This window comes from Macrobrachium nipponense, chromosome 14 (assembly GCF_015104395.2).
Source record: "Macrobrachium nipponense isolate FS-2020 chromosome 14, ASM1510439v2, whole genome shotgun sequence".
Lineage (NCBI taxonomy): Eukaryota > Metazoa > Arthropoda > Malacostraca > Decapoda > Palaemonidae > Macrobrachium > Macrobrachium nipponense.
Window position 1 is genome coordinate 31,623,296 of NC_087207.1, and position 24,198 is coordinate 31,647,493.

The following is a 24,198-nucleotide window of genomic DNA, read 5'->3' on the forward strand; positions in this document are numbered from 1 at the left end:
CCGGAATCAGGGAGAGACACAAACAGACAGACAGACTTAGAGAGTTGGGAGGTCGGAAGAGAGAGAGAGAGAGAGAGAGAGAGACTAAAGGTGACTTTACACTTCAAGAAGTCAAAGTGGACTTGCAACTCGGCTCTGAAATGTTTGCTTTCATGAAATACTCAACCGAACATCGTTTGCGAAAGCAACAGCTCTGTGGTTTGTCACTGAATATAATTAAGTCTCACTCTAAAAAAAATTCCATTGTATTAATTTTTTTTTTTCTTGTTCCCTTTCGAAAGAGTTGCAGTTTTCATGATGCAGCATGACGTCACGAGAGAGAGAGAGAGAGAGAGAGAGAGAGAGAGAGAGAGAGGAGGAAGGTGATAGGAGATAGACAGATAGAAAGATAGATAGCGAGAGAGAGAGAGAGAGAGAAGAGAGAGAGGAGAGAGAAGAGAGAGAGGGAAGGTGGTAGGAGATAGATATGATAGATAGATAGATAGATAGCGAGAGAGAGAGAGAGAGAGGAAGGTGGTAGGAGATAGACAGATAGAAAGATAGATAGCGAGAGAGAGAGAGAAAAAAAGAGAGAGAGGAAGGTGGTAGGAGATAGATAGAGAGAGAGAGAGAGAGAGAGAGAGAGAGAGAGAGAGAGAAAGGAAGGTGGTAGGAGATAGATAGATAGATAGACAGATAGCGAGAGAGAGAAAGGAAGGTGGTAGGAGAGAGAGAGAGAGAGAGAGAGAGAGAGCTGGAGAAATTGTCTCCCTGTAGAATAGAAAGTATCTAGGCTGAAATAGGAGAGGCATCGATCATCTAGGAGAGAAAGTATGTAAAGCGTTTTGTCCAAAGCTTGTAGCCGGTTCTCCTTAAGTTATTGGTATGTTTTGTGTGTGTGTGTGTGTGTGTGTGGTGTTGGTAGTTTTTGTGTGTGTGTGTGTTGTGTGTGTGTGTGTGTGTGTGTGTGTGTGTGTGTGTGTGTGTTTTTTCGCGTTACGGCTCCTCTCTTCATTTTTTCTATTTATCCAGTTTTTCTTATGCAAATATATTCCATTCATGACAAACCTACCTGTGCATTGACACACAGGTTTAGCAGGTAAATATGAATATACTGTACATTATCTTTCTATTCAAATTGTCTCAAATTTGTTACTTTGATGACATGTGGTCTGATGTTCAGCATACCCATTTTGCATATGTTGCTGTACATTATTCATTTATTTAATATACTCCAAATATGGTTATGATTTTCTACAAATTACATTCACCTTCAACCGTGTATGTACAGCATGATTTCAATTTTGCCCTTTAGTATTCAAGCTTAAGTGATCTGACCGTGAAGGGGTTACTATCACTGATTGCCAGGGATCTTCATTCTACCCTGTTCTGGCTACTAATTTGTCTAGTCTGGCCATTTATTAGTAAGATAATGTACATTATTAACAGTAGAACGACAGAGCGGTCATTTCGATCGGAATTTCGCTTGCAAGTGTATTAATTTTCTGTAATTTTCCCGTTAACAATCATGACTCTCCGTGACTTTTTTCTAATTCATCAGGATGTATATTAAATTGAATATAGATTTTAATCGAAATTCCAAGCAATGGGACCTATGAAGTCATTCAGCGCCGAAACGAAAATTGACAGTGACAGGAGGAAAACCTCGTAGGTGCACTATGACTCAATTGTTAGGAGAGGTTAGAACGTAAGATGGAAGAAAGAGAAAATGAAAGGAGATACAGCAAAAGGAACGAAAGGGGTTGCAGCTAAGGCCCGAAGGGCACCCTGCAAAGAACTTTAAGTAATGCTCTCAGTGCACCGCATGAGGTGCACTGATGGCATTACCACCCTTTGGGGACCAGAATGTACGAGTATAATGAACTAAAATGAGAGTGAAACAAGCTTTTTGCTTTTGAGATATGGCCTTCTTCACCTTCAAAGACCGAACAACGGTCATTTTAACCGCTGGTCAATATGGAGAATTATTATTTTGGTTATTATGGCGTGGCAATCTACACTTCGTGACTCATTATCAAGTATATCATAATTAGTCATTTAGTCGCTGCTGTGGTTAAATACAGCGAATAAGTCAGCAAATATTGCTCGCTTTTGGGCATAAAAATTCTGACATTGTTGACTACAATATCATCCATTGATTCCGTGCGTGATCTATCTGACGACGGGGAAGAAAAATATATTTACACACTGAAAGCTCATCCACATCTGATGAAGAAGCTGATGATGACAGTGATGACGCAATACGAAGTGGGTATACTTTTGGCGAAGAAGAAAATGAAGTACATTGAGAATGATTCGCGGAGCACATCATTTGAAGAGGTGTGTACGACAATGGGCATTTTGACGCCAGAGGACTTATCGGCAAATGACAACCAGTATAACACTATAAAAAAGAAGAAGAAAAAAACTTGGGATCTCCATTTCCCTTCAAACAATGTAAGGAATCGTTTTAAAGGAATTATGAGATTTCTTAGATTTGCCGTCAACAAGATCCACTCGATGGCAAACTGATTGCGTTGATTTCTGAATTTTTTTTTTTTTCAGATTTATCAACAGCTGTGTTGTAAGCTATAGACGACTCAAGAATACGTTAGTGGACAAACAGTTATATGAAATGTAGGTGCCCATTCATACAGTATATTGCCAGCAAGTCATACAATTTCAGTATAATGGTTTGGTTAGCCAATAGATTTTTATATCTTGGTAAAGACCATAGTCGTCTTGCAAACCAATCAGTCTCCAAATGTGATGTCCAGAAGTTAATGAAGTCATAAATGGGAAAAGGAAATGTGACAAAGGATTACTTTTTTTCACTTCAGTAAAACGGGCGGAAAATAACAAGTTAGAAACACGATTCTTGTGGGGAGCGTAAATCCTATTCGAACGGAGATTCTCACATACATAAAAAAAAAAATTCCCTTGGCGATCTGTGCAGAAGAATAGCGCTGAAAAGTGATCAGTACCCCTTGGCAGAGTATCAATGTAAGACAAACGAAAGTGCACTCATACTTTGTAGCTTTAACATAACTTTAGAAACTGGAAATGATGCAAAGAAAATTAATGGAACTGTATTTACTGTACTTCTTCGAACTACGTAGATCAAATGTCTCGGTTGTACAGCAGTAAAGCAGCTTTACGACGATGGACAATGCAAGTATGTGATAATACTAACAAGCATATGTATACAGAAATTATGTATGATAAATTCGTCAAGTAACTAAGTTCACGGGCTTAACCAGCCCGTTTCACGGGGCAGAACCAGCTCCGTTTCAGGGAATCCCTCCTCACCCCCACCCCCTTTGAGGGGTGGGCACCCCCACCCCATTCGAGGGGTGGGGGGAGATAGAATGAACCCCATTATAAACTATCTTAGGGGTCCCCACTATAACACTGCCAGGTTTCATGCCCATCGGACCTGCCGTTTGGCCGTGATTGAATGACAGACGGACGGACATACATAACGTCCATTATAATAGTAAGATACTTGGTCTAGCAAGTTATCGGTCACAAAAGCTCCCGTCGTGATTTCCCTCATTAGTTAGCCGAAGAACTTCAGGAAACTTTGAAAAATAGCAACACCGCAAATAATAGTGGAAGCGATATTGATGGGTGACCGGTAATAACGTCACAGGAAAAAAAATGTCACATTTAACTTATAGTGGTCGGTTATAGAGTCGCATGGAAAAATTCACAATATTTCTTGGGGGTCATTGCCTTTATGATATTTACAGTCTTTTGCTTATGTTTATGCGGAAATTCCCAACGGCCTTGTACTAAATACGCCGCAGAGGTGGATACATACCGGGTTAAAACCCCCTTAGGGTCACTATCTAGGAAAGATTACTGTGACATTTTTTCCCGTGACTTTTTTTTCTGTAGCTTTTTACCTGTTTTCATAGTCATCCGATATTGAAGCAGAAGTTTCCATAATTACTAAATAAATGAAACAGTGCCAAATAGGATACTGCCATGAGAATAAGACTACAGACATTTATCATCGATGTAAGAGAGCTGCACGCGGCAAATGACCGAGCAAGGTGTTCAGTAAACTCCTTTGCAAAAAATAAAAAAAAATTACTTGCAAAAAACTGACATTACTCCTTGAGTAGAAAGTAAAATGAAAAATTAAACTGACAACGCATTATCGCACAAATATATATTATTATTTATTTTTCAGTCATTCGTGTTTTTAAGTAAAAACTAATGTTTTTTTTATTTCATAAACATCAATAAAACACGTTTTACGCCGTGGTACTCGAATACGGATTATGTACTGAAGCTCATTTCAGACGTTGTTATTTCATTAACCTAAAAGGTATCCACATAATGTTAACCGTCGTTCCAAGGATGACGGGTTATTATTACCTGCTTGTGTAAAGTCCAGGCTGAGAAAAAGACTGCTATTCTAATTAATCATAATCTTGCAATTAATTTTAATAATAAAAGCTGAAAACGATAGTATTAGACGGCTTCTGAAAGATAAAATAATAAAAAAATAGATATATACCAATAAAATCTTATATGTGTATTTTTTTGTTTTGTTTGTATGGTGTTTTTACGTTGCATGGAACCAGTGGTTACTCAGCCACGGGACCAACGTGACTTCCAAACCACGTCGAGTGAACTTTTGTCACCAGAAATACAAATCTTTAACCCCTCAGTGGAATGCCCGAGAATTTAACTCGCGGCCACCGAGGTGGCAGGCCAGTATATCTGTGTAACTACATAAAACTGTTAACATTGAAATACATAATTACATATTTGTAAAATGTAAACGCTGAAAATATTCATTAACCCGAACGATAGGATAAAATTATATTTGTTAATTTTTGGTAAATTTAAATCAGCTTTGATAAAATTCTGCTTTTAATACTGGTAAAATTGTAGAATATTGTATATTTTCTCTAATAAAATAATTGCTTTTAATATATTTCTTATTTCAATGCAACAAATAATATTTCAGTTTAGGAAATTATAATTTTTCATCTATTTAAGGTTTGATAGTAATTATGTCAGTTTTTCTTGAGTTAATTATGAAGTCTTGCATTACTGATTATGTCAACAACTTGGTTCTGTTTCCTTATTATGTTTGTTTGTTTGTTTGTATCGTGTTTTTACTTTGCATGGAACCAGTGGTTATTCAGCAACGGGACCAACGGCTTTACGTGACTTCCGAACCACGTCAAGAGTGAACTTCTATCACTAGAAATACACATCTCTCACTCCTCAATGGAATGCCCGAGAATTGAACTCGTGGCCACCGAGTTCAATTTTTCAACATTGAAATACATAATTACATATTTGTAAAATGTAAATGCTGAAAATATTGCCAACTCGAACGGTAGGATAAAATTATATTTGTTAATATTTGGTAAATTTAAATCAACTTTGATAAAATTTGCTTGTAATGTTGTTAAAACTGTAAAATATTGTATATTTTCTCTAATAGAAGAAATAGAATTGTTTTTAATATATTTCTTATTTCAGTGCAGCAAATAATATTTCAGTGTAGTAAATTATATTTCCTCTATTTTAGGTTTGATTGTAATTATGTCAGTTTTACTTGAGATAATTAAGGGATCTTACATTACTAATTATGTCAACAACTTGGCTCTATTTACTTATTATGATTGTTTGTTTGTATGGTGTTTTTACGTTGCATGGAACCAGTGGTTATTCAGCAACGGGACCAACGGCTTTACGTGACTTTCGAACCACGACGAGAGTGAACTTCTATCACCAGAAATACACATTTCTGACCCCTCAATGGAATTCCCAAGAATTGAACTCGTGGCCACCGAGGTGGCAGGCCAAGACCATACCGATCATGCCACTGAGGCGCTTAAAAAATAAAATCCCCAACGGACTTGTATCAAAGACGCCGCAAAGGTGAATACATGCCGGGTTAAAATTGACTTTTGTGGTTCACTATCTAGGAAAGATTAAGGTGACTTTTTCTCCTGCGACGTTTTTTCTGTGCCGTTTTTTCTGCGACTTTTTTACCTTTGACGTTTTTTTACCTGGATTCAATGTAACTCACATTCTATCCTTTCCGGGGAATAAGTCGTGTGGGTTGTTCATTAAATATTCATGGGTCAAAAAATGGTGACCGAATGGAAGACTGAATAATATGACTTCACTGCGAGTTCTTTCGTGTTTAATCTCTCTTAGTTTATTATTGACAGAACCATATTATTCCAAAACGTATGCTATTTACGCAATATGATGGGTTTAATAAAAGCGACGAGATACTGACAGAATGGAATGGAATAAAGTTTATGCCAAAGGCCAAGCGATGGGAACTATGAAGTCATTGTGTTGAAAGGGAAACAGAGTAGAGAGGCTTGACTAGTGTAACAGGAGGAGAGCCTCGCAGTTGCACATTGAAACTATTGGTGGGAGAGGGTGGATAGCAAGATGAAAGAAATATAATATAGAACGGAATGGAATATGGAATTTAGGCGTGAAGCCAAGCACTGGAATCCAAAGGATTATTCAACGCTGTAATGAATTTGGTTTAAAATGCATGTCAGTGAATTTATGAATGAATGAATAAAATAAAAGTTTTTTTTAAACTACGGTAAAAATTGATATTTGGTAAAAATTTATATTTGGTAAAAACAGATATCCTCCATAAAAAAATATAACTTTAAATTTAGGATATGCATACAATCTTAAGTGGAAAACAGTAAAAATAAAAATAAAAAAGTATACATAGAAATACATATATACACAACTGCAAGTGCATATACTATACTTGGCAATGTATCAAGAGGACAAATATTAAGTCATTATAGACGTTTATGCCTCTAAGGAATGCCACAAGGTTTTTAACATCCACATCAGGACCAAGAAGTTTTGCTATATCACTGACCACTAACAAATGTCTTTGCTGTGCTGCAGCATACATACGGCAATGTAATAATATGTGTTCCACAGAAAGAGGAGAGTCACACTGTATACAGACTGGTGCAGTTCCCCCATATAAAAAGAATCTATGGGTCAATCAAGTATGGCCAATTCTCAGACGATATAAAACAATTTCTACCATATGGGTTTGTTGGTATACAGATGGCCAACGTTCAATACTTTCTCTGATCTTCCTATACTTTTTATTGTTGGCCAGAAGGGGAGAAGACCAACGAGCTTGCCATTTATTTTTTATATATGAACGAATACTCCATTTCATATCGGTAGCTGGAATACGAGAATGTCTTCTATAGTAATGACATCCCTAGCTTCAAGGTCAGCAAGTTCGTTACCTACAATGCCTACATGGGCAGGGACCCAGCAAAGATGGACTAGTTTGAATTTGGAAGCAAGCCTATACAGCCATTCTTGAATACATTGAATAATTGAATGTTTAGGGTTATATTGCTTAATGGCCATGAGTGCACTAGAAGAACCTAAGTATATGGTGACAGTATTACACTGTAGAGTAGAAACAACTTAAGTGATTTAGCTAATGCAGTTAATTCAACTGTAAAAAATAGAGGCATTATTTGATAGTCTGTCGGCAAATGAACTGTTACCATGAACAACAGCCCAGCCAACACCACTTTATCCTTTTGATCCATCAATGAATACTTCAACGAATTCAGGCTTATAACGAATGAAAGTGAATTCCCAGGTCCCAATTCCAATAAATGAATTTAAAATTGTCAGTAGGTAACGAAATTCTATCATCAATTGTTAAGAAATCAAGCATACAACGAACTACTTAAAACCTGTTGAAACGAGGTGATAATTTTGTTAAATATCAAACATTAAAATACATAACCAGTTCTTAAGCTAACAGTGACTTTTAGTGAAATTATAAAAAATCTTGATAAACTTAGGAAGATCGATACTTTTATCGTCTGGATTTCATTCTGTATCGGAACAAGGTAGGTAACCCAGTCCTTTAAAATATTTCATTTTATAACGAATGATGCCCATAAAGGCCTGTCCAGTGTCCACACAAGCGGGCCTGATCGGCGTGCTCCTGGGTTGACGGGCAAATTCTGGCGGGCTTACCCGTGAATGTTGTCCACACGGGTGAGGCGATGGAGAGGTGGGCGTGCCCAACGATGCCAGTAGTGTGTTCAGTGCGGTACGATAAACATGGTGCCTACTGCAAAGAAGAAGATATTGTGTAGCATGATAATTCCTTTGTGTGTGATGAAAAAGAAGAAAAAGAAGAGAATATGGTGCAAAGAATGGCTCAGTAAAAGAAATGTATATGGTTAACTTATGTCTGTCAGGGTCGAAGCTCTAGCCATCTGGCACCACCATGGTGATTTTGCTACAAGACCCATCGGGTAATTTGATGGTTTGCTCGTCAAGTGTGCCCGGTACAGGCCTTAACGAATTGCGGACGAGAGTCCTCTGGAATTCGCTAGTGGAGTAATTATAATTAAACTATAAGGAAGAGCTCCGCACGGAGATATATATTAAATTTTTTGACTAGGCAATCTTGAAAAGAGTGCATACGATGCAGTCAAGAGTTTTTACGCTGCATGGAACCAGTGGTTATTCAGCAACGGAACCAACGGCTTCACGTGACTTCCGAACCAAGTCGAGAGTGAACTTCTATCACCAGAAATACAACATCTCTCACCCCCTCAATGGAGTTTTCACATTAAACCCCTAGAGGGTGGTACTAACATGGTGTCCCCCGAGGAACTTTCTGCCTAGAAACAAACAGACAAACTACAAACAATTACAGTACATTTTTTTTAAGTTACCTCACGTGCACTGCGTCGTGCACACACTTTTCTATAGTTTAGTATATAATAGGGAACGGTTAAAAGTATATTGTCTAATAAGAGTAAAAAAAAAATCATGGACTATCTCCCAGCGGAGTTATATCCCATGATTACCAATTATACTATTGAATTTAGTACCATGTCATGTCTTAAGAAATTGTCAATCTTGGAGTAACAAAAGCAATTTCAGTTTATATTTCGCGCAGTTAACCAAACTGCGATGATTTCATAACAGCAGAGTTCCTCGTTGGAAGAGTGGTTTTCGCGCTCGCCCACCAATCCGGTGGTCCGAAGTTCGATTCTCGGCTTTGCCAACGCGGAATCAGAAGAATTTATTTCTGGTGATTAGAATTAATTTCTCGATATAATGTGGTTCGGATACCAGAATAAACTCTACGTCCCGTTGCTAGGTAACCAATTGGTTCCTAGCCACGTAAAAATATCTAATCCTTCGGGCCAGCCCTAATGAGAGCTGTTAATCAACTCAGTGCTCGGTTAAACGAAGTATACTTAACTTTTATCATAGAAGTAAAATATGAGAAATAAATTTGAACAAAATATTTTAAAACATACTGTTCTGGTAATTTCAGACGACAGTAACATCGCTGCTTGTCACCGACCTTCAAACTACCGTGATTTAGGGAAACTAGATATATAATAGTTCCCCCACCCCCCAATCTTTTATTCTGACCCACGAGCAAGTAACCGATGGTACGTCTCGCAATTAGCGTAATGTATTCCTATGCTAGAATCTCATATGATTAAACCAATATTTTTTATAAAAGTAAATAACGTCAACATTCACACCGCTAGTTCTAGAAACCTTCACAGTTTTACAGATTCATTGCCGTGAACTTTACCAACCAGTTCTTGAGAGGATAATATCCATTCGCCCAACCATTTAATTTCTTACCTTGGCAAGGAAAGCCATTTTGCCTCTACCGTCATCCATTCCCCAAGATTTGCACTACCGAAAACACCTATTATTTTTTTCTCTCCGTTCTTCAATACTTTGAATTTAAGTCAAAATTCCTATTCATTTTCTTCGTTCGACAATGCTTTGTAACGCCTGTATAAAATGGTGCTATGAATGAGAGCTTGTTTGTTTGTATGGTGTTTTTTTTGTTGCATGGAGCCAGCGGTTATTCAGCAACGGTACCAATTGCATCACATTGGCTTCACAACCACGTCGAGAGAACTTCTATCACCAGAAGTCATCTCTAACTCCTCAATGGAATGCTGGAGAATCGAACTCGCGGTCACAGAGATGGCAGGCCAACATCATAAAACCACGTCACTAAGGCGCTGCTATGAATGATTATCCTGCAGTTTCTATTTATTACAATGCATTCTATGCTGGATAACTAAGAACTACCTTTTTTTGCGACATTGCCTTTAAACACTGCGATGCTCAGAGATTTTATCCATATAGGAAAAAGTGGCTGGTCAAACTTTTCTGCTGAAGTCCTTTGGTATGAAAAAAATATAAGTAAATTGAACATTCTGTTGCCCTAGTTAAGAGTGTTTGTCCATTTTCGATTTTAAAAATCTTTAAAAACTGGGAGGGGAGGATCTTGGTATACAATTACAAATTCTTTAGAATTTGTTGATCTTTACCAGTATCTATGGCCAGTATCTAAATATTTTTTTAATAGCAGGATCAGTACAAGCATAGTTACTCAATAACGGGCATAATTGAATTTAATCTCGGTATACATTGGACATGTGTCAGGCAACTTTTTTTTCTTTTTACTTAGAGAATTTTTTTTGTGCGACCAGCGTCAGACGACAACCTTTTTTTGGACCTGCGTCAGACCCTTTATTTCTTTACCTGCACGATCATAAGTCAACAGCTAAGGAGGCATGAAACCCTACATATAAAAATTTAAGTTTCAGTAACCTTCATTATCGAAGTACACAATCAAAGAGGCGATACAAATGAATAAAGCTCAGAGTGGTTATCGTAAAAGATTTGTAATGTTCATATACCCTTACAATCGTTATTGAGAAGTGTTAACAGTTTTCAAACTCGGCCAGCTGCTTGCAACGATGAACGATTTCGATGGGGGAGTATCAGGCAAACAGCATCGTAGGTTCCTAGAGCTTCGCCTTCTTCACAAGACAGATTCGTAAATAGACTTTACTATCTCTTACTGCAGAACCAGCTACGTACAGATGCAATCCAAATCTGTGAAAATAGGAGGGCTGAAATATATGTTGAGCAGATTTTTCAACCATAATCTAAAGGACATTCCAGCCGGCTGTCTCTCTCTAAAATAATTTAACACCTTGAAAGGTCATTTCTGCCGTCTTACCTCAATTTAACAACTTAGGTCATTTCTGCAGTCTTAACTCATATCTGCCGTCTTAACTCATTCTAAAATAATTTAACTTTTAAAACTAAAATTTATACGATAGCAAGGAATTCAGTATAGCACTATGACAATATTCAAGTGCTAAAACAATGCATTGAACTATAAAATATCGAAAAGGGTACAGTCTAGCATTACATGTTTCAATGGAAAATAAACCCAAGTCCACGTCTAAAAATTAACAGCGTAAAATAAGATGAACTTTAATTTATACCACTGATTAAAACTAAAGCCAAAATCTTAGTAATTTTAATTTATAAAATTTGACAATTAAATTCAACGTCTAATTACATTAATCAGAACGGTAAAACCAATGTCAAAACTACACTACATTCCCTAATTATCTCCGAAAACCTACATAACAAAATACACAAAATTGTTGTGGTTTAAGTAGATAGAAAAAGAAACGCAAGCCCCCTTGTGACATACGGTAAATTTACCGTATGCCAAAAAGGATATCCTCCCCCGCCAGCGGCTCCGCCCCCGATGGGGGGAGGATTAACTTGCACCAAGGTTTGAGAAAAAAAACGCAACTGTAACAGACTCTCACCTTTTATAATGGTATAGTTACCAAACTCCTTGACGGATTCGTAGCCAAAGGACTTTCTTCACTGCTATCTGTTCCGAAAAAAATAGGGGGATAGTAATGTATTAGTGCTTTAAAAATAAGTATGTAATTAATAGTAATAATAATTAAAGCTTCAACATTAATCGGGTCTTACGACAAAAAGTAATTTATAAAACTGAAAAAAAAAACCGCTTCAACAGTGATCGGCCTTTCGACAAAAACTATCGTTACAAGCATCAAAAGCAGTCCAATTACCTTGAAATCGTAGATGAACGATTATCCCCAACGGAGGACTCGCTTAATTAAACACACCAAAACCAGACAGCGCGACGCGACAAAGAAGCAACACAAAACGAGAAATACCGTTTCACGAACCGGACCGGAGAAGTTCACTCTCCACGTGGTTTGGAAGTCACGTAAAGCCGTTGATCCCGTTGCTGAACAACCACTGGTTCCATGCAACTTAAAAGCACCATACAAACTAACAAACAGCTGAAGGCTGAAAAGGCCCCAACTAAGGACGACGGAACCACAGGTCTGGAAACATTTGGGATGAAGTTCCAAGTCACCATGCACTCGCTGTTATTTTAATAATTTTTTGACAATGAAATTGGTCATAAGGTTATGATATAAGGATGAATTGGTAATGCTAATGAAGATGATATTAATGACGTAATGATAAAAAGGGTGATACTTGGAGTAATATCGCTAGATAGGACTAACGATTTTACGCGATCGTTGCATAGGACGAAGATGAAAAAAATATGGCAATTAGGACAATGAAAATGATGGATGTTATAGGATTGATATGATATCGAAGTTTGTAATAATAATTATGATGAAAATGATAACGATGACAAAAATGATACCGATAGTAGTTATGGGAATGCAATTATAATGATGATAATGACAGCGATATCAAAGTAGTTATTGGTGATAATAATGTTATTGTAATAAAGACAATAATTGAAGATGAAGGTTACATTCTTGATAATGATAATAATCACAGTGGCGAGAATAAGAAGCAATAAAAATTGAAATGACAGTGATGATGATGATAAATCATAATGATAATGATGATGATACTGACAAAGACTCATTACTAGAAGTAGCAATATACATACATCGCATGATTATTGTAGATTCTCTTGAAATGAACTCGGTATAGGTGTATTTAGTAATGACGTCATCCATTCTTCTTAATAACTTTCTTTTACAATAGTTTTCTTTTACAGAAAGCTAAAATGAGCGATAGCGACCTGAAATTAGCTGTTCAACGTCCCATTTCGAGTGAGCAAACACGAAAAAATAAAAAAAAATTCTAATCTGTCATAATATTCAGTATAAAACATTATGGAAGGCTTAGAGAGCGAGAGAAATTTGCAATTTCTGCTTAATGAAGAGGAAAGTTTCTTGCCACAGTTGGTGAAAGGTGAAAGTGCATCCCAGTGCTCCTCACACGGTGTACCGTAGGCATTAGGTAAGGTTCTTTGCAGCGTCGTAGAGTTGGAAGAAGGAATGACAGCGCTTCTTGCATTTTTAACAACTCTTCGAGGTCAAATGAACAATGCTGATCGAGTCGTTCGGAATTTCATTTAATATTATTCTTATCTGCATTCCGAGTTCCTGAAAAGTTGCTTTTTCTTCTGTTTTCGCCAATTCGATATGTTTCTTGGGGATGAGCCGATGGTTCTCTTCGAAGGGTGTAGAACCGAGGCAGTTTATAAGTCTCCTGTTCATAGATGACTTTTGAATGACCTGTTTTATTTTTGTTGCAATAAATTGCTATTAGAATGTGCAAAGATAAGTAGACAACACCAATGTAAGCTAAACAGATTCACTTAACAAAGTATTCGGACAAGATATCCTAAAAATGTTTCCTTTGTAATATATCTAATAAACCTATGGAGAGCACCACCTCAGTAGTCTTAGGATATGGAATAAATTTCCCCATTAAAACAGATACAGATTGAATTGAAATTGGGAATGCATTTTGTAAGCTTGAAAAGTATGGTACCACTACATCAGAAGAAATCAGTATATGTAAGGGTATAGTGTATGGGATGGTCAGCTTCGATTCACCTGCGAATATTCCTGTAAGGTTCTTAAAGCATATAAGAGACTGAAAAAAGCTGAGGATTTTCATATTACCAGAGCTGACAAACCAACACCCTGGTCATCATGATCAAGGTCGAATATGATAATAAAATGTTTGAATTACTCTAAGCTCAAGAAACCTACTCAGGAATAAGAAACAATCCTTTAGATAATGTTAATGGTTTTTTCAACAAAAACATCAAGAGTATTTTAATGATCACAAAGACTTAATACAAAATTCATTACTGTAAATCCAACTCTTTCTTATTTATATGGAGTTATCAAAACGCATAAGGCAAATAATCCTCTTAGACCCGCTATAAGTTCCGTAGGCTCTTATAAACTATTGAGGTGGCTTGTTAACGAGTTGTCTCTAATGCTTGGAAATATATAAGGTGTGTCTGTGAAAAATAATGTGGATTTTATAGATCGTTAAGAAGGTTCATTTCGAATTATGATTTCAAGTTGATCAGTTTTGACGGCAGCTCATTGTTTACAAAAGTACCACCAGTAGATGAACTACTTGAATTTATGAAGGAAGAAATGGAAAAATACACTTTCTCTTTGGACAGGTCTTCTATGATTAAGTTTACAGAATTGTGTTTTACAGGTTGTGAATTTGTGTTTGGAGAAAAGTATTATGAGAAAAGATTTGGCATGGGATTGGGCAATACGTTACCTATATTACTTAGCATCATTTATATTCAGTTGTTCGAAGGTATGTACCTCCTAAGGATACTTGTTAAAGGTATCCTCTGGGTTTGGTACGTTGATGATATACTTCGGGCTAGGCTCTGTTGACAAAGATGAAGAGAGGTTCCTAACAGCGTTAAATTTATAAAATTCACCTTGGAAAATGAAGTAGATAATAAGATGGTGTTTTAGATGTTTTAATTGTGAAGAATGGTAGAGTTTTTAGATTTTCCTTGTACTGGGTGCATACAAATGTAGATTCCTACATACATTTTTATTCAAACCATCATCCAAGAACGATGATAATGCTATTTTCATCTAAGTTTTTAAGGGCGCTGCGGGTCGGTTGCCCTGACTTTTTCGAGGATGAGCTTCGGAAGATCCGAGACATTGCAACAAGTCTTAGATACCCTCGTGATTTTATTGACAGAGCTTTCTGCAAAGCAAGAGAAACTTTTTATGAAGTTGGTCGTAAGAGTAATTTTAATGTGAAAAACCTTCTTGTTTTGCAAAACTTTAACTAGTTTATGGCCATCCCTGGGCTGTTGAGACAATTTAATGTTAATGTCATGTATTTAAGAACATGTTAATCAGGAATTCCCCTCTACAGGAGAATGGTTGCATAAATGAGATCCCTTGCAATCAGAATAATAAAAAGTACGTGGGACAGAGTGGCAAAGATCTCGAAACAAGATTAAAACAACATAAACATAATGTCAGAGAGTACTGCGAGCAGTTTATTTCGACATAGGAATGAATGCAACTACGCAATGAATTACAAAAATGCCAAAGAGATGATGTTCTGTAAAGACATTACGAAAAGAAACACTGTTGAATCATGCATAATACAGAAAAAATCGTATAGATTTGATCAACAGCAGCCCCGGGATGTACAAACTGGATGAAGTACTTGTAAACATTTTAGACAATTAGTTTTTAAATAGTAGCACGATAGTTTTTATACTTATCTACTGCTGCCACAGATGTGTCTTTGTAACAAATCATGAATTTTTGTACAACTTGACCTTGGGGAGGTGTGATAATACACGAAAGCTCTCGGGCAACTCCTTATTTTTTTTCTTCCTCCAGCCATACGACACCAAAAAATATCGCAAGTTTTAATGATAGATCGTCAGTATGTGTGTGTGTGTGTGTGTGTGTGTGTGTATATTAAATATTTATATCCTTGAGAGAGAGAGAGAGAGAGAGAGAGAGAGAGAGAGAGAGAGAGGAGAGAGAGAGAGAGAGAGAGAGAGGAGTTTTCAACGTCAGATAGCCGAAGGACAGTGTAAGTACTTACAGGCCAAAGGAAAGGCGGTGACGAGAGTTTACTCACAGTCGGGTTGAAAGGAAAGAAGGACCGCTTTTGGGAAAAGGGGCGCTGCCTCGAATGTTGGAACATTGGAACACGACCTCTCTGGAAGAGCGATAGCATCGACAAGGACAGAGGGAGGCCATCTTTTTATAGAGTGGAGATATGGTAAGTTTCGTCAAGCTTTCCTTTCAGAGATTCGTCGTCGATAGCGCACGCAAATTAGACCTTCGGATAGATGTCTATATTTAGGGTTGGGAGTTCTGTTCGAAGACTAAAGATATAGGGTTTCGCTATGGCTTCGGAGTGTCTCAAGATCACGTCATTTTCACACACACACACCACACACAAACCCACACACACACACACACATATATATATATATATATATATATATATATATATATATATATATATATATAATGTATGTATGTATGTATGTATGTATATATATATATATATATATATATATATATATATATATATATATATATATATGAATGACTGTGTGTCTTACTGTATCAGTAAGTATTTAAACTTCTTCACTGATTCGCTTCAGTCTTTGAGGGAGGGTGGGGGAATAGCCACCCAGGAGTTATTGTGAAATTATGTTGCAAGCCTTGTGTGTTCTTAACCTCGTTGCAACCCACCACATTCGACTCTATCTAAAGTAAAAGACCAGCCGGAAAACACTGAGTATCAAAGAAACGTGCCCAAGTCGAAAGCGGGAGCATAAGAGGGAGTAGATGGAAAAGATGAAATCCTTAAAACACTGTACTGAATAATCGCCCGTGAACATCCCTGAAAAGGAAAAGGCTAAAAGTTTTATGTACGAAAGCAGATTTTCCATTCGTAAAGAGTAAACTGATATAACTTTGTAAATATGAATGTGAGTAGTATCCATCTTGACATGATAATTTTACATGATATATATCCATACAACCTTTTCGTTCCTTTTACTGTACCTGCTTTCATATCGTCCTTCCTACATCTTACTTTCCACCCTCTCCTAACCATTGATTCAAAGTGCAACTGCGAGGTTGTCCTCCTGTTAAACCTTTCAAACCTTTTACTGTCAATTTCCGTTTCAACGCTGAATGGCCTCATAGGTCCCAGTGCTTGGCCTTCGGCCTAAATTCTATATTCAATTCAATAACTATACAACTTCCTCTGTAGAAAGGTAAAATGAATATAAAGTAGCAAATGGATTTTTCCCTTTTCTTGGAATGATGACGAATTTCGTCTAGCCGCAAGGTAGTCTTAGCATTGCACCAGAACTTGATCGAAACTTCTTACGCAATATTAATATAGGTATTTGTTGTCAACAAAATATTGCATAGAAAATGCTCTTCGTTTTTAGGAAAATCAGGGAGCTAGGCTTTGTGAGGATGATAATTTTGATAGTCCCAAGGAATACGGGTCAAACTTCAATCGAATTGCGAGTCGAAAACAGGATCCTCCGTAACCAAGACTTCAGTAACAAGGAGACAGAGCACGAACACTTGGCAGTTCGGTGTTCACCGTCCTTGAATCGGAACCACTAGCTGAAATCAGTAACTAAACCATCGGTTGGGGTGTTGGTAGTCGCTTGATCAGATGTTGTGAAGTGGCTCGTGTGGCTTTTTTGTCATCTATCAGCCTACAGACTGTTCCTATAATCTGAGGTGAGTTTTATAGATCGTTGGATTGAGTTGCTTTTTGTTATTACTTGACTTTGCTCGATTATTTTTAAAGAGATGCGCTTGCTCAACACCATTTCCAGTTTATTTTATTTTATTTATTTTTTTTTTTTTCAGGATGGCGGGAAGCGGATGAAGAAAGCTGCTCCTCCAGGAGTCTTCGTAAGGTATAGTATAACAATACCAACGGTGAGTTTGATTCTGATTTTAGCGTTTGATTCTGATTTTAGTATTTTTCTGATTTTAGTATTCACAAACTTTTGCAAGCTCATCCTCCCCCATCAGGGGCAGGGCCCCTGGTGGGGGAGGATGTCCCTTCTGACATACGGTATTTTACCGTATGTTAGGAGGGGGCTTGCATTTTTTTTTTTTTCTAAAAACGAAAAAATTGACAAGTTTGAGTTTCAAATTTATTCTTAACTTTGCTAAATTCCACATAAAGGTCACTTAAATGAAAGTAATTAACTTAATTAGTTTAGAAATTCTAACTACTTTTTTTTATCTTTTATTACAAAAATACAATTATACACCAATAATTTACATTATTTGGATAATTCTGTTATACAAAAATTATAAATATAAACTTAAATAACATTTTGTTTCAAAATCAATATAAATCAAAATCAAAACATATAGTTTAGAAATTCTTTGGTTACATACTTGTAAATATTGCTTGTATATCTATATTTAATATACATCCTTTGTGCTTCTAATTTATTTTTCAAAAGAACAATTACATTTTGGCAGCTATTGTTATGTTTATAACACATCCACAAACAATACAAATAGCCGGTGATCAACAAAATGGCAGTGTTTTTATCAACAATTGATTTTGCTTCTATATCATAGAATAATAATTTCAAGAAACTATAATCATTTAGTTTACAGCATTTCTTAAGGACAGAATTAAACCATTTCACTATATTTTCTTTTCTCTACAGAAGTAAAAAAATATGCATTTGAATACTCGTTTTCCCCGCACTGGTCACACTTTGAGTCTTCTTTTAATTTCAACATATGGAGCCTTTGTTTTGTTGCTAGTGACTCATGAATATACCTAAACACAAATTCCCTTTCCTCCACTTTAATGAATGTGCTATTAACATTTCTCCAAATATTTTTCCATTTAAGTGTCGGATAGTTATTTTCTACCATTGGGGCTTCTTTCCTCCAAATGATTGAATACATTTCTCTGTTATTTATATATGGAAAGAGTTTGTTGTGATATGCTTTCCTAATATCATCTACTGCCAAAAGAATAGTACTCAGGGGTAAAATATGCTACTTCTGATAAGCTATCTAATTTTAACATACCATTCAGTCTTACAGAACAGTAATACCTGGTTAACCCGTTACAGTTTTAGACTTTTTAAGCAAGTTACACTGAATATTGATCTTGCCTTTTCTTCAATACTTTATCCCTAAACCTCCTTCTAATTTGGTAAATGCAGGGTACTACGTTTTATAGGTCGATACATACCACACCATATATACTTGAAAATAATTGCATTCACCTTTTGAGCTTGTTTTTACTTAACGGAAGTGTGTGAGGCTACATACCACATTTTGGATAATATCAAAGAGTTGATTATTAGTGCTTTCTGGTAAAGTGTTAGATACCTTTTACACAACATGTAACTGCCTTTTCAATTTTTTTCTCTATAATCTGACTACAATTTATTTCACAAGTTTCCGCATACGAATTGCTGAAGTAAATGCCCAAAATTTTAGCACAGTCCACAACTTTGAAACAAGTTAACTTCCAGTCTCTTCTGCCTGACCATTCACCAATTCCTAAGATGACAGATTTTTTCTTTATTTAATAATGAGCCAGTTGCTGCTTCAAATTTCTTTATTTCATAGTGAATCTCTATTAATGAATCATCGTCTGCAAAAATTACTGTTGTATCATCAGCAAATCCCTGTACTTTAATTTTTTCATTGTTTGGTAACGTAAGAGGTACAATTTTTTTATTGGTTTTTAATGCTAGGTACAATGGGTTCTTGGAAAATGACATACAATAACATTGATAGTGGACAGCCTTGTCTAACCGACCTTCTTACATTAAAGGTGTCTGTAAATAGTCCATTCACACATATCATACTTTTACATTCTTTATATAATATTTTTGAACCATGAAACTAAATTTTACTGAAAATCCAAACTTTTTCATAATTCTAAAAAGAAATGGCAAGTTCACCCTATCAAAAGCTTTGGACCAGTCCAAGTTAAACATACCTGCATTCAAATTATTTTCTCTTACATAATTCATTATGTCTCTTATTGTATTATTGCAGTGAATTATGGATCTGTTTGGAGTACCACAATATTGTTCAGGTGATATGATTTTTCCAATTACAAGTTTCAAACGATTTGCCATTGTTTTTGCTAGAATTTTATAATCAACATTTAACAAAGTGATTGGTCTCCAGTTTTCAACCATTTCCAAATTTCCACTTTTTGGACATAGTTTTATTATTCCTAAATTTTGTGATTCCGATAACTTACTTTCTTTCAGCATACATTTCATTACCTCTGAAAAATCGTTTTTTATAATATCCAAAACCGTTTATAAAACTCCACAGTTAATCCATCACTTCCAGGTGATTTTCCTTTATTCATTTTATTCAATGATTCCCATAATTCATTTATATCAAAATCCTCCTCTAAAAGTTTATTGTCCTCTTCATCTACCTTTTTTTTGCATTTCTCAAGCAAATATGATTGTTCTCGTGATTTCCTTCAGTAAATTCATACATTACTTTAAAATGGTCTTTAAGATACACAAGAACAGCCTTTGTATCCGTTAGTATATTCCCACTATTACTTTTTTATCTTCATTACCAGGTGATTGCCTTTATGCTGTTTCTCCTTCCCAAGCAAGTGCGATGATAATTTTTCCCCTTCCACTTGATCTTTTAATTTTGCTCTTATTTTTACTCCCTCACAAAGTTCATTTTGAAGACAGTTTATTTTACTTTTCAAAGCATAAATTTCATCATATTTATCATTCCCAGCATTACATAAGCCATATAGATATTTTAATCGATATTGCAATAAATTTATTAAACCATATTTTTCATTTGATTCCCTCGTTGCAACTTTAATGAAGAACCTTTTACATTCCCTTTTAGCAAATTCCCACCATTCAATTACATTTTCAAAACAGTATTTTTAGTTTTACATGACTCCCAAAAAGCATTCAAAGTTTTCGCCTATTCCTTCTGTCTCCAGTAAAGACGCATTTAATTTCCAAAATCCTTTCCCTTTTTGCACATCGCCTATCCTGAATTTAGCAATGACCATACAATGATCAAGAAGGAAGGCCACAGGCACTGTATCAGTACTTAACATATTATGGAGTAGCTGTTTAGTATATAGGCGATCTATCCTAGAACCATAGCCTTTTCTAATGTAGGTATATTTTGGAATGCCTTTACAAGTGCAAGTTACATCTTTTAATCCAACATTTTTTATGAAGGACTGCAATGATTTTGACACTATATTGTCCTTCCCTGTACTGACATCTCTGTTGGATGTAACACAATTAAAATCCCCTCCGAAAACTACATTTCAATATTTTTACGAAAATAATATAAGATTTTATTGTTAAAAAATTCTTCTCTTTCTTTCTTTTATCTGTACCTGAAGGGGCATAAATATTCACAACTGGAATTTCATAATTTAAACAAGATATTTTTAGCTCCTATTCTTGTCCCTCCGTATCCATTTCCTTGCTAATGACAGACACAAAAGATTTAAACTTATTTATACAAAACTGCTGTACCTCCTTTAAGATTATTACTTGGGTTTAACAAAACATCATAGTAATTTGTGAAAAAATCAGAGCTTTTAAATCCTTCACATTATGCTCTTGCAATAACAAAATATCTATATCATAATACCTAGACAAGGATAACAGCTTCATTTGTTTACCAACGTCATTTAACCCGTTCACATTTAAACAGCCAATTGAGAGATTGAAGGCGTAAAATTAATTAGATTCCAGCTTTTTCCTTTTCTGGTCTCTCAATTTTTTCCAATTTTCCTCATCACTATTATCTTCAGATCTTGAATATTTTTGAGTTCCTATTTTTTTTCTTTGAAATTCTCATCTTGACGTAATTTTCCATCTGAATTTTCCATTTTCCATTTCCAGGCGCAATTTCCAAATCTCCACCCGTTTCCATTAATCCATCTTCCATATTCTGCATCATTTTGTCCTCCTCTTCCTTGATCAGTTCCGTGTCCCAGGTTAAGAGTTATCTTTCTGTCCTCTTGATGAACGTCCGCAGTCGTCGTGATAACTGTGAACTCATCAGGTGCAGTTTCTTGCGGTATAATCACCACTTCAGACGCTTCCAAACTTGGTCCACTATGTAGTACCTCATCATCGATAGATATCACCTCCTCCTCCTTATCTGAATCCTTATTCTCACATTCTTTGATTTTCTCACTATCCCTCAAGTTTCAATAATTCAATCCTTTCTGTTAAAACATGTAGCTCGGTTGTTGCCATTTTCCACTGTTATACTATTGATATCCTGAACATTATTACCATTTGGTGTCTCTTCACTTAGTGACTCTTGCCTTTCCTTCTCAATGTTGCGTTCGTTCCCCTGTGTTTCGTTCCCCTGTGTTTCGTTCCCTTGTGTTTCGTTCCCTTGTGTTTCGTTCCCTTGTGTTTCGTTCCCCTGTAGTTTCGGCAGACTTGGAAAATCCTTCTCATGCTCAAAAATGTTCACTATTCTGTCCAAGGAGCAATCTACAGCAAAATGATTCTCACTGCCACACTTAAGACATGTCTTTTTCTGTCCGTTGTACATGAAAGAAATAGTATGTCCTCCTATGAAAAGCGCCGATGGAATGTTTTTTCTTAATTTCCATTTTAGCCGTCCGTATTCCGTTTAACAGTCCTTTACGTCTGCCGAGTGTGGAAGTATTATCACGTATTCCAATAACTTTCCCATACGAGCTTAATACATCGCTCAACATACTGTTTTGCATATCAAATGGAGCGTACCTTATTGAGACAAATGTGAAGACACTGCTGAAATTAACTACTTTCACTTCCAGACCATTAGGTAAACAAATTACTTTTTCATCATAATTATTTAGAAAAGTTTCATATACACACTGATTCCGGAATTTCAAGATCACTTTATTACCTCGCATTTCTTGAACACCAATCAAATCTTCAATATCAATTCTCAGCTTTTCAAAAATTACATCATCAACATCATTTAAGTTCGGTTTACCAGAAAATATTAAACCAACGGAGTCTTTTCTCCTAATGGGTGGAGCATAGAATGAAGCCATTTTCACTTCGTCCGAACGCTCTTGACGTCACTTCTATTACGTCACAGCCATAGCCTGAGGGCATATGGCCCGCCCGGTTTGGCCGGGCCAGGAGAGTTTTTGAAAATTTCTTCTCCTATCTACACTAATTTCACTGTATACAGGAAGTGTTCACTGTCTATGCTATCCTTGATACTTTAAAGGCTTCATGACATTACCTTAAACATTCATATTGTCCTCGTTCACAGATAAATCAAGACAAAAAAGGAGCTTGTGAAATGTCGACCTTTGTTTACAGTCTGCTCTTCTTCTTCCTATTCTAACTACTAAATAAATCTATCGCTAAGTTTATTTGGATTGTGACTTTCATAAATTTATTACATTGAAAAGGTCTTTTATTAAAAAATCTTTACTTTTTATTTCTAAAGTCTAATGATTATTCTAACATTATTTTGAATATTTGGTCAGCCTTAAGGAGTGTACAGGGTAGCATTTAAATAAATTTTAAACTTAACGCTGTTTTGAATATTTGGTATTTTTTTTTTTAATCTCAGTGCAGGTTGTTAACATTGAAGGAATTTTTAACTTGAGTATTTGGTGTTTTTAGCTAACTTGAGTTTAGTAACTTAGGAACTTCATATACGTACTAGCGGAACACCTGCTTATGCTGTTGTCTTTTGCAGGTTGAATGTCGAAATGGTTCCTTCAACGTGTGTTGAGTATTTTATCTACAGTGTTTTGATAAAATATAGGCTTATGCTGTTGTCCTTTGCAGGTTAAAAGTCGAAATGGTTCCTTTAGCGTGTGTTGACAATTTATAAAATAAAATATCGGTTTTTTCGGACTGTGCTAGTTCCCGTTAGAGGTTCTTCGTGTGGTCATTTAAGATGCCCTGGGCATCTTCAATTACGACGGATGAACAGCTTATAGAAGCCCAGAACTTAAATTTTCCTTCCACGGGCTGATGAACCACTTAAGGGCTGATTAACCGCTTAAAGAAGACTAGAACCAAGAGTCTTGGTTTACCTACCGGTTGATTCAACTAAGTAGACTTCTCTTTACACAAGGTGACAATAGGTTCGCGTATTTTCCACACTTTGTAATTTTTGTCAATGAAAGTAAAAGAAACTACTGTTTTCTTTATTACCTATGATTTAAATTTTCCTCTAATTTTAATTGTTGCAAGATTACTTTAGCACAATGGATAGTGCCACGAGAGAGCCATTTACTGGTACTGGGGTGATGCTCTTTATTTAATTTGTTGGAATGAAAAGTTTTTATATCCAGACAATCTTGGTAGTTGCCCCAATATGGTCCAGAAACCATTCTTTTAAAATGGAACTTTTCGGTTTCTTTTTCTTTAATTTGATCATAGATGAACATCACTGAATATGGTGGTTGAAAATTTAATTCCTATACATAGGTAATCGC

At 36.0% G+C, this 24,198-nt stretch overlaps 2 long non-coding RNA genes across 2 annotated transcripts; one reads left to right on the forward strand and one right to left on the reverse strand.

Moving 5' to 3' along the window:
- Positions 1-10,623: 10,623 nt before the first annotated feature.
- LOC135226085 (uncharacterized) lies at positions 10,624-12,115 on the reverse strand. The gene is made up of 3 exons (XR_010317150.1): positions 11,943-12,115; positions 11,670-11,737; positions 10,624-10,935 (listed from the first exon to the last, which is right to left on the reverse strand). It is a non-coding gene; the product is annotated as an uncharacterized LOC135226085 (long non-coding RNA).
- Positions 12,116-17,320: 5,205 nt separating this feature from the next.
- Positions 17,321-23,898, forward strand: LOC135226086 (uncharacterized). Its single transcript, XR_010317151.1, has 3 exons — positions 17,321-17,453; positions 17,586-17,657; positions 23,451-23,898. It is a non-coding gene; the product is annotated as an uncharacterized LOC135226086 (long non-coding RNA).
- The last annotated feature ends 300 nt before the right edge of the window (positions 23,899-24,198 follow it).